Here is a 12092-nt window from a genome sequence, read left to right as displayed (position 1 = left end):
CTATGTGGCGAGCACTACACCCCTGGTGGCGATTTGCGGTACTGGTCGGCGAAATCCTTGACCTTGCGCCAGAGCTCTTGTGGTTCATCGACCCTTGGAACCTGGGGAGTGGAGACAGGGTATCACTCGTGTTGCACAGGCAAATTCTAACGGGCATCATAATTTCAGTCGAAAAATCTGCACCTGGTGAACTGAAATTCCTCTTGAAATTCTATTTCACTGATTGGTTTTAGTGTCTCGTCGAATTTCAAAGCCTGGCTTTGAAAGATTAGAATGAAACTTCAAATGGTCGGGCTTCGCAGATGGCCGGTGGAACCCAGGTGGACCATGCCTACCAAATCACTTCTTTCAAATTTTGATTAAATTCCACGACCATTACAAAAGGAGGGGAATCTGAATCTAGACATGAATCCAGGTTTGTCCAGCTTAGATTAAAGGAGCACTTCTTTAATGGCAACAGTGTCATTCGCATATTTTCGCTTTGAAAGTACAGCTGCAGAAAACTCTACATAAAAACAATCACACATGAATTTCCTGAAGGTTCGAAACCAGTGTTGGTCCGACAAACCAATATTCAGTAGGCGGGGAATGTGTATCGTGCTTGCTAGATAGAGGATAGAGTTACAATATCCCGAGTCATCGGGATATTACCCCAGATTCATAAAAAAAAAGTGGGGTGGGCTATGTCACGGTGGGTAAGCACAAAAAGAAAAGAAAAACAAAAAAAAGTGTCCTTTTTTTGTGCGTATCTAGCGCGGCTGCAGAGGAGATACATTAAACTCAAAACTCGAATTAGTTTTCTTGTTTTATATAAAAAATGCTCATGAAAAAATGTTTTACTATTGTGAAACTCAGTTGCTTGCATACGCGCCATGAAACCGTAGATCGGCATACAGCGCAAAAGTTTGTTCTGTGAAAGCACATTACACCGCTATGCTCTCCTCATTAGTTAAAAAAAAATGTCCACAAGAAATCAGAAAAACTAACCAGGCGCAACGAGCGAGCGAGCGGACCAAGGAAGCGACGAAGAGCGATGCTGGGAAAGCAGGAGATCAGGCGATCGCGTTGGCAAATACTTTGGCGTCGGGCAACTTGTCAATGCAAGCTCATGCGCAACTTCCTTGTTTGGTGCATACATACGTGCGTTCGTGCACGGCATGCTATCAACGACAAACTTTCATTCTGTTACATCCATCGTTCTCTTTTCGCACGGATACACTACGACTTCGAGGTTGCTCGCGGAGGAAATGCGTAAACAAAGAGAAGTGTCTTTCTCTTTTTCGTTTTACTTTGTCAGGACGGACGTCCTCCAACTGTAATGTCTGCGGCCGTGTCATTCAAGTAGAGTGAATGTTCGCGGAGTCAGTGTTGGGGTATTTGAAAGGGTGGGCGATGACTCAGTGCTTATTTTCAAAATCGATATTGGCCAAAAAGGGGGGTGGGTGATGACTCAGGATATTACGGTAATCAAATTACTGAAGATGCCCCATTTTAACTGGATCCGGATTTAGCGAATTTTACTAGGTGTGGGCTTTGGGAAAGTTTAGCAGGCACAAAATTTCACAACTGAAAGCGGCATGCCGTGCATTCGTTACCTTTGAGTAATATATTTGTGTCGTCTATCTTTAGCAATGTTTTTACAAAAGTACAGTAATAGCTTGCACCGCATAGCGACGTTTCAGACAAAAGTAACTCGGTGCGACAGAAATGTCTTGATTTGAAGATGTTTCCACCACCATCTAAGCCACTGCTCGCAACGCCCTCGTGCTTCATTGTGCATCAGTGCAACTTTCTTGTCTGTCATTCTCCCAAACTTGGTCAACTTTATGCCGTTTTCCCTGACAATTTCTTAATTTTCGAGACGCTTTGATATTTCCTGAGAATCCCAGGCTTTTCAGGTTGGTAGACAGTCTGCATCACATGTCGTCTCAATTGTTATTCACAAAAGCACTCTCGGAAAATAGCTCAGGCAATGTTGGCAAAGTCCAATCACGATGTTGGGTGCCACCTATGAGTATCTGGCGTCTGTCTTAAAAGTAAGATAATTATCATTATAGTAACGCTCAAACCAACAAACTTTGTCGGCACCATTCCGGCCAGATTTTGCAGATATCTTCTGCTCGGTACACCAACAAGACGAAGTTGTGCAGGTGGCCCATGCTGCAAATAACTGTTGCATGCACAGCCACCGTTCATCCTTGTCTTGGCCTGCAATCTAATAACTCTACAATTGAGTTTTGTTTTTAAATGGCACGTCATAAAATCATAGACTTTAGATGTCTCTTGTCCAGCATCTCTGCCGACTTCTGCCGTAGTAATCTTTTCCGTGACAGGTATTCACTCTCTCGAAACCCTGGACAAGCTGTAGACTTTTAGAATGTTTGTTGGCATTTCGAGGCAGGTATGGATACCTCTAGCTTTCGTGGATTCCTCGCCCAATAAGACTGGTTTCATGCTGGCTCCAGCAGCATGCCTCTTAGTCCAGTTTGCCTCTAGTTAAGGAAGGAAGTTAAGTCTAGTTGAAGAAAGGTTTATCTAACAAGGTGAAGGCACGCTTCCAGCCACTTGCTGTACAACTAGCTCATTAAGTTTACAATCAACAAACATTTCAACATGATATCTGGCTAGATATGTGTGCAAGCTTTCAGATGGGGCCGGCAGAACGGTTGGTTTTATTGACTTTTGTGGGGTTTTTCAGAATTGTACTGTACCTGGTAATTCTGTGAGATGTACACCCCTGCATAAACGCCTGCACCGAAGGAAACCTGAGGAAGACAAACAAATAGAGGATGCATTTACTGTTTCAGCAGCAAGTGCTGGCAAAGCTAGTACCAGCAGTATCCTCCCATAGCTACCAGTAGTACCATGAAATAAAAACCAAAAAATACAAATTAGGTGACTATTGCGATAGGACAGAACGACGGCACGGAGTTCACCCTCTACCAACCAAATGGCATTATGTAGTGAGTCTAGTCCTTTTGGTACAGCCCATAGTATATTGCTCACCAAACTTATTCGGAACATGTGAAGGGCATCTTATCTGACGGGAGCGCAATCCTGGCAGCAGCCAAGGAACTGCTCCATGGCATAGCGCTCAATAGAACAGTCCGATCAGGAGAGGTCACTCGCTGGACCACCGCAGCAATTTTGATGGCTGGCCAATCTATACTTGTCACCACCTTTTCACACAAATAAGCATAGAAGGTGACTGCCGAAAAAGTCAGTGATTGGATAATTCAATCAATAAGCATTTGATGTTTCTGCTGAATGAGTGAAAAGACAAACATCACCTCACAGGCAAAATTTCTGTGTTGTCCCTGGTCCAGCAGCGATTTCGGCCTTGAGCAAGCAGCCTCTCCTCCTCAGACTGTTCTAGTGAGTGTTGCGTCAAGAAACAGTTCTTTGACTGCCGCCAGGATAGTGCTCCCATCACGTAACACGCCGTTTTCGTGTTCTGGATAAGTTTGGTGAGCACTGTACATTGTGCTGGCTATGAACCAGTAACAATGGCTCCAGAAAATATGGTCCTATGTGCCACGTAAGAAGCAATGGTCCCGAAGAGACCTCCAACATGGTTGTTCCTATTCTGGTAGCCTTCATACTTCAGTTACCCTGACTCACGTCCTTCCTAGAAAGTCAGTCTGGCTTATTAAGTCTCCTGCATTTTTAAATGAAAGGAGAATAAAGTAAAGGATTTTTAGGTAAATCAGGAACCAGATGTCACTTAGTTGACGGAGTTTGTACCCTTTAGACAAGAGCATTTGTTTGCACCGTGCCTCTGTCGACAAGGTTAATACCCTTTAAACTGCAGTTATTGTTTGTATCAGAATACAGATACGGTTCCATGAGCTGGGCCGTTTTCTCGTCAAGTCAAGCAATAGAAGTTAACTTCCCTTTTAAGTTAATTGTTGCAAAATGTTAGTGTTTCATTATACCAATTTACAAAGCTTTTATTCGTTTACGATCAACGACTTTCAGCAATGATTTGCCCTGTATAGTTGATCTTATTGCTATTTGAAAGGCTGATATCAACAATGCCAACATATTTATTCACTGATACTTACAACAGCTGAATTTATATTTAGAAAAATAGATGCCTCAAAATGCAGCAAGGGAGGCTGAAAGTTGTACAAAGGTAGCTATTTGTGCACAAAAAAGAGCTGGCTTTGGATGTCGCTAGAACCGTGCCACATACAATCACGGCTCGAAAAGAGCTTTAATCGTCGACAGTGTGACGCAAGACTACAATCAAAGTGCTCTGCCTAACTATCACACAGACAACACTCCAATTAATCTGGGCAAGACGTAAACCACAACGAAAAAAATTGCCCTCGTTTCAAATTGCCAGCAGTTCAAAACTTGCAACATCTGTTGCCACACGTGCTGCAAAAAATTTCAGTGAAAAAAAAAAAAAAAAGTACATGTGTGATGAACAAGGAACAGAGCCTGGAGTGGTGCCTCCAACAACAGTGGGATTTAGCATGTCCCGCAAACCCTGTCCACCTCAGAGACCATGTCGTTGAGCCGCCCCAGACACTGACTATGGGCATGCCGAACAGACCACTTTCTCTGCTACGACAATAGACCAGAGACTGAAGACTGACTGCTTGTATATGCTAGTGCACCTCATTCGAAGTTACTATACTTTGGTGCAGGTTAAGGAAAGGCAGGACAAGTTTGGTTTTGGTGACACTGGAATTTGCAGCACCAGTATTGTGTTGTGCGTGATGGTAGGCTGCCGTACCAAGTCGCAGTCGATAAAAGAGGAGAGCAAGCTTGTGGACTCCCGTTTCTTCAAGACTCCGAGAGTCCGGACACACGAGTGCGAGAAAGCACAGTCGCCCTTTGTGAGAAGGCAATGCGAATGATTGCACGCATCAACCGGAAAGACGTCGACGAAGACGTCGACAAGTATCAAGTGTGTTCAAGGCACTTCGTCTGGGGCAAGTGTCGGCACCGCTTGCTTTTGTCAAACATCAGTGGTAACGTTTCCACAAAGCTTCGCCCACCGCTGCTGCTCATTGCGACGTGCATCGCTTACATGTGGTTTCGACGGACCGAGCCACAGCGGGTCCTGTCGCATCGCTTCGTCTGGAAGAATCGCTCATATGTGGCTCAGGTGCGGCGAAAGTTTAATCATGGCAAAGAAACATGCTCAAGAAATTCGAATCTGAGCTTATCGCAGGAGCGGTGGAAAACTAGCGTCGAAAGAAATCTCCATTCATGATTTTGTTTCCGTCACCCTTTAGTTGCCACTGTTCATGCAAAAAGAATCACAGTCTCATTGTGCTTTTCCTACGGCTCTTTTTTCATTGATTCCAAGCGACGCAACAGGACCCGCTGTCGCTCAGTCTGTCGAAACCACATGCAAGTGACGCACGTCGCAATGAGCAATAGCGACGGGCGACGAGCAAAGTTTTGTCGAAATCTTATTGCCGATGTTCGACAAAAGCAAACAGTGCCGACACTTACCCAAGACGAAGTGCCTTGAACACACTCAGTGCTTGTCAACGTCTTCGTCGAGGTTTTTCTTGTTTATGCGTGCAAGCCATTCGCGTTACCTTCCCACGAAGAGCGATTATGCTTTTTCGCACTACCGTGTTTGGACTTTGGGAATCTTGAAGAAACGGGAGTGTGCAAGCTTGCTCTCCTTTGTTTTCTTCTTCCACTGCGACTTGGAGCAGCAGCAGACACTCATGCACGACACCATATTGACACTGAAAATTCCGGTGTCACCCAAACCATAGAAAGATTCATGGCGTACTGCGGCTGTCTGCTGTCAAGGACCCAAAGATGGTGATGTTCCCTGAACAGACCACGCCTAAGGCCCAACCCACACATAAGCCGCAGATGAATACTCCCTATACATAGTTCTCAGCAGGCACGTAGCCAGGATTTTGTTTCAGAAGGGGCCTGCCCATGACAAAATTCTGTATGAGGGGGAGGGAGGAGAGGAGGTCCCAGCAAAATGGAATATTTCGGGGGGGGGGGGGGGGCCCCCCCTACGTGCCTGGTACTCACGTGACGTCACTTCCTCTACTCCCGCCCGCCGGCCACCAATGCCAGGTACTGAGAAGCAGACGCGGACGCTGCCGCCGCCGCACGTGCGCCGCTTGATTGCGACTTCACTACGGAATCTGAATCGCCCATACAGCGCGATGGCGAAAGCCATTCGTCACGAGTTCTGCCCTTTCTATTTTGAAGAGCTTGTGGGCCCCACACGGGCTCGGTATGATTAGTAAAAACGTGCGATGGCATCGATCCGCATAGGCTATGTGTTGGCGCAGACACCACTCCAGATGCCGACATGCTGCCAGCCACGACGCATGTGTACATCATTAACTACCTGGTTTTGTCAACAGATTATGTGTCGCTGCAACAGATGAAGGTCTTCAACACCCTGGATGCCCATAACTATTTCACGAGTGGATGGGTGAAGAGCCTGACAGCGGTGTGTATCTCATCGAAGCGTATCGTTGCGCTGAGCGAGGCAAGTTGACAGGCAATAAAACAAGCATTTTTATGAGTTGAAGGTTTGCCTGCTATAGAAGGGACGTGCCCGTACTTGCTGCATCAGAATTCGCAGCATTTTAGCTGGGAAAACTCGGCGCCACCACCGCAACACCATCGACACAAGTGTGCTACAAACACTACACAATTACAGAAATGCTGCGAGAAAGGTAAAGCACATCCCCGCAGCGTGACATTACCAGACACCAAATACGGCCTCGGCCACTATGGCAATGCGCACAGGGTGCGAACAGAAGCACTCAGGAATTCATGTACAGTTGAGCAACGTAGTTCACACCGGTAATGAAGTGACGACTACAGACACGGACATTGTCCAGGTTCTTAATATCCTTCCGATGTATGCGAGCAAGGAGAGGCTTCGGAATTTCTCGGACAGCGCCTTTGTACGCTCAAAATGTCACGTTATCACTTTTGGCAAACAGTGCAGCCCTACATTTGGCTCTGTGTTCCTCTGCTGTGCTGAGGACTTACTTCTGCTTCGGCAGCTGAACATTGCGCATATCGGCATGACTGCACCACTGCGACCATTACCGTACGCCAGAAGAAACGTGCACTGTGTGCACCGCAAACGCTGTAGCGATGCAGCCAACGTTGCCGGCGCCAATCCCTAAACCGAAACTATGTCAGTTCCTGGTAATGTCGCTGACATATCCCATAAGCCCCGGCTGTGACGTCCATGAGAACTAAGTATAGGATGAGAAAAAAATTGCTTAGCCTTCCATCGAGCTCCTGAAAATAGAAAGCCCGCTCACAGGAGTCACATGACCATGTGACCTTAAAGCTCTTTACAAACCCCCCCCAGGCAAACAATGGGGATTATTTCATGCCGGTGTACTTGCCCCGACCTCCTGCAAAACAAAACTATGATTTTAACCCCAACCTTCTTTTTTTCGTTACAGCAGTAACGAACAACCCTTACAACCCAGATGACATGCTTGTGCTTGGGGAAATTTTCTTAAACTATATTTAGCATAATTGCAGATTATCCCTCACACGACAGTTTTTATCTTCTTCTTTTTTAAGTGCTGACTGGCACGTAAGAAGCGCGAACATGCGGGATCTTTTATTTATACCCCCTTCTAAGAAATTATGTCAGGAAAGAGATCACTAGGCCGCACGTTGAATTAGTCAACGCGGATGCTCGAGTAGAAGTCCGACGTGCTCAGCTTCGCCAAACAGGTGACTCGGGTATGAGCAATCAGCGTCGCTCTGTGCACCACCTGTCGCAACTAAGAAACGCCAGCGAAGGCTTCCGTCTACCAGGCCAACCTCACCTCAGCAAAACACCGAGCTTCAAGAATCACGTCACGAAATAGAAATACAGGCAGAAACACTGCGTGTCACGGCGGCAGTGCACCAAGGCCGAGGAGCAGTTGGTTTCTCAGGGTCAATTAATTACGCAATGACACGCGCGCGCGGCAAGAACGGAAAGCGGCGATCCGCATGCGAAGCTCAGAGCGAAGCTCGGCGGCGGACCGACAGTCAACGGGCGTTGGGGCCTGCCCAAAACGAAGTAGGATACTCACGATGAATTTGATCATTTCTGTTATTGCAGCCTCGCCTAGCAAACGCACACAATCAGTCGAACCAGCTGATGACGCTCCTTTCACTATCACCCAGCGCCCAGAAAAAGAAGAACGGAAGAACTGAAAGCATTGGGCGCGTTAATAGCGAGTTCGTTTCACGGCACTCGTGCCCACGCGTGCCCACTCGCAGCGTGGAACGGGTTCGTTTCGGCCCGCACTCCACGAGTGGTTGCACTCTCCGAGTTCGTTTCAGCGCTGACACCCCACGCGTGCATGCACTCGCTGCACCGAGAAAATCGGGAGTGCGCCAAAATGCAATCCCGTCATGCCTCGCTCCGGCGGGGCCGGCGAGGAGCGGGAGCAGACGACGAGGGTTCGTCTGCTACGATGTGTCGCGGAACAGAACGGAAAAAAAGTAGATTTTCTGATAGAAATCGCGTCCCACGGGCCACGAAATCAAACGCGAGCTTGAATTGTGAGCGTCTGCTATTTCCCGAAGGAAGCAATTGACAGCCCGTGATTTATTTGCAGGTTTTAAATCGCTCTGTTGCCGCACAGACGCTGAAATATACCAATGTGTAAAGGAATGCTCAGAACAAACGTAAAAGCGGCCCCCGAGATATCTATCACCATCCGTGTGCGGGTGAAAAATTTAACATTTGTCGACAAAACTCTCTCAGCAGAAACCTCTGACTGCCCAATAAGCATCAGAGAAAGCTAAAGATGGTAACTTTACCCGAGGATTGGGCAACATCATCATGTTTAACATTTACCTACGTCAACTAACTTGCCCCGTCGTATTTTGTTCGAGAATACTCTCGTTCTCGACGCCCTCACCGAGGCATTTGATTCACCTATAATGACGATCCAAATCGAAAGTCCCAGTTTTGCTGGACATTCCAACAGGCTAGTTTTAAGCCGCACCCTTTCAGCGGTTCACGCATAATACCATGCTCAAGCGGATCATGCTTGTGCTCGGACAGCATCATCAGTTTTCTTCAGTGTAATCGGTTATAAGAATTGAAATATCGGAACCAGCTGCTTTGTAGACAGCTGGTTTCGGAAATTTACGCCGTCTGTAACTATCTCTACGGCAGCCGAGCTGCTTGAAGTCATCGCAACAATAAACTACAGGTTGCAGCGACCAACGTTTGTGGATAAACGTTGGTAGCGACTGCATTCTCGCATTCCCACGCATCACTCCGATCAGAAAGGCGCTAGTTTCGGTTTGAAGTCGGTACCTTTTCTACAACATAGATGGCGGCAGCATCAGTCTTCTGCACTCGGTGCATTTGGCGAGTTCGTTTGAGTCCAGTTTTCCGTGCAACACTCTGAGAGTGCGATGCATTCTGGGAGAGAACTCGAACGGTGCCAGTGCGTGTGAAACGAACTCGCTATAAGTTAACGCGCTCGAGCGCGCTCCGGCGGTCAGAGTGCACTCGAGCTCAACTAATAGCATCCTCGATCATCCGCACCGGTGCGCACCGGGGCACTGAGGTGCGCCCCTTCATCTTCGATCAAGTGCACCGGTGCGCACCGTACGTCCTCGATCAACGAAGCGCACCCTCCCGGTGCGGCTTTTCGTTGCCCCAACGTGCACCAAGAAAATCGGCGGTGCGCCGGGGTGCAGTCCCGTCAGGCATTGCGGCCGGGAGCGGGAATCGAGAAGATGGCGGGAGTAGCAGACGCGCAGACTATCGAGATGGCGATATTGCAAAAACGAACTCGCCTTGCAGCTGCACTAGATGATTTCCTCGGGTCTTCTGACGGCGAGACGACGAGCTTCTCACCATCGCCGCGATTACTGGCGATTGCTGCGGTGGCAAGGAGCGCCCGAAAAGCACGAACTTCGTGGAAAGCGGCGCGAGGCGTTTCGATGACAGCGAGGTACGGTATTATCTGGCGTTTCGTTTTCTTGAACCAATAATGACGGCCAACATATACATGTGGAATTGTCACCCGCTTCGTGACCCCATCGACAATCACGTCCACGATGTTTATTTCTGTGGGACCGTCAAATCCGCGAGTATAGAAAAAAAGAAATTGACAGCAGACGGGCACCGTGCGCTGACCTACGCAAGAAAAAACGAACAAAACGCGAAGTGACGCAAGGTGGAGCTCGCCGCGGTGCACCGGCGCGGCGCAGTTTGTCCTCGATGTTGCACCGACATCGCGCTGCACGACCGAGGAGCGCTGTGCACTGTGCTGGTTTCAGGGCGATTCCGGTGCGAGTTGATCGAAGATGTAAACGACAACTTCTCACTTCCGGTGCATGGTGGCGGAGCGCGCTCCGCGAGCTCCATCGTCGGAGATGGTGCGCGAGAGCTCGAACAGGTTGGTTTCCGGTGAGATGACGGCGTTTCCGCTCTCGCGGCCAGTCTCGCGGTTACTCGCGGTGGTTTTGCGCGGTGGTCGTGGTTTCACCGGTTTCAAACGGTGGTGCGGTGGTCTCGCTCGAGACGGAAGAATTATCAAAACCCAAGCTTTTTGGGCTGCGGATACTCCGGACCGGGCCGCCGGGCCACTCTGGACCAGAGGCGTCGGGTGTGCGCAATCCCTGGCGTGCGAGTTCGCCTCCGAACGCTCCGAGGATGCCACCACGCTCGCCTCGCCAAACTTCGCCGACCGCGACCGCACCAACCGAACCCCGCGGCCGAAAGGCTCCGGCCTAGCCAGGAACGGCACCGAGGTAGGCCGGTCGTGGGTAGGAGCTGCTCGTTCTGCGCTACGATGCAGTGCTCGGAGCTCTCGGCGTCGTTCGTACTTGCGCCGAAGTCTTTAGGGACTCCGTCGGACTCGCAAGTCGCGCCTGTTTGGATGCGTGGATACTTCGACGGCGATCGCTTGGCAGCTCGTGTAGTCGTTCCGTCATCGTGGAAAATAAAAAAAAAGCATGGTGCTGGTGTAGAAAGGTATGCACGGTATTGATGTCGCTGGCCTGTAATACCGGTATGCACACATCCTTCAAATGCTTGTCGAAGTTCTTCGTGTACCTTACCGCAATTTCAGAATAATTCGGCCATTCAGCCGTCATTCTTTAAGGCTTTTAAGAATTCAGAAGGCGTTCGGCGTACTTTTAATTGCCGTACCAACAGCGTGCAGCATAAATACATGCTCTCGCTGTTGCCGCCGTCTCTGCGCACTTATTTCATGGAAGTCGTCGTCGACCAAACACTTTTTCGATGTTTCGACGGGACGGGAGCCATGTTCAAGCGCGCGCCGGAAAGCCGGAACCGGAAACGTTAAAAAAACAGGCGTCAGATGGCGCCTCGTTACCAAAGTGCGCCGTTAAGCTACGCTCCGAACCCGCGCGCTCGAGCGCAGATGTCCGGAGTCTGGAGCTCACTAACTTAACGCGCCCACTGAAAGCTAGTTTATGCATCCATTCATCAGGCCTGTATATGAATGGGTAGACAAATGATTGTCACATTACTTTTTGGACGGTGACTTTAGTGGACGGTAGCGTGCGCCACCTACCTTTGAATGGCCTAAACCTTTTGTCTCTCGCGCTTCCTCGCTTCAGAGCCGCGGCTCTGCCCCGCTGGTTCGCTGCAGTGCGAGTGAAGCCATCGGACGGCCATGTTGCTCGTAGACGATTCGCGGTTTTGCTAGCCTTTTGCTGCGGTTTGCCAGCGTGCTATAAACAGGTTTTCTACTCGTTCGTCGTCATTCGCCGAAGAAGTTTTTTAAGACTTCGTGCGCCGTTGAGACTTCCCGTTCTGAACACGAGAAAAATTTTACGAAAGTGCAGTGCCGCAAAAATAAAAGGCACGACTCGTCGAAAGCAAGTTTCGCTGGTCTCATGGCGGGGTCAATGCTTCCTCGGCACGCCGAAGTGCTGCGTCTCTGTGCCTTCGCACGTTTGGATACCGATCAAGAATCGACGCCGTGTGGATGTGTTTTGCGGGTGCAATGTGTGTGAAGCCGTATGTAAAGGCACAACTCATCGAAAGCAAGTGTCAGCGGTCTCGCGGCCTGATAAAACCTTCCTTCGCACGCCGAAGTGCAGCGTCTATGTGCCTTTGCACGCTTGGA

This window comes from Ixodes scapularis, unplaced genomic scaffold (assembly GCF_016920785.2).
Source record: "Ixodes scapularis isolate PalLabHiFi unplaced genomic scaffold, ASM1692078v2 PGA_scaffold2__306_contigs__length_199485367, whole genome shotgun sequence".
NCBI classification, from domain to species: Eukaryota; Metazoa; Arthropoda; class Arachnida; order Ixodida; family Ixodidae; genus Ixodes; species Ixodes scapularis.
The sequence above is the reverse complement of the archived record's forward strand: the minus strand, read 5'-3'. Positions refer to the sequence as shown.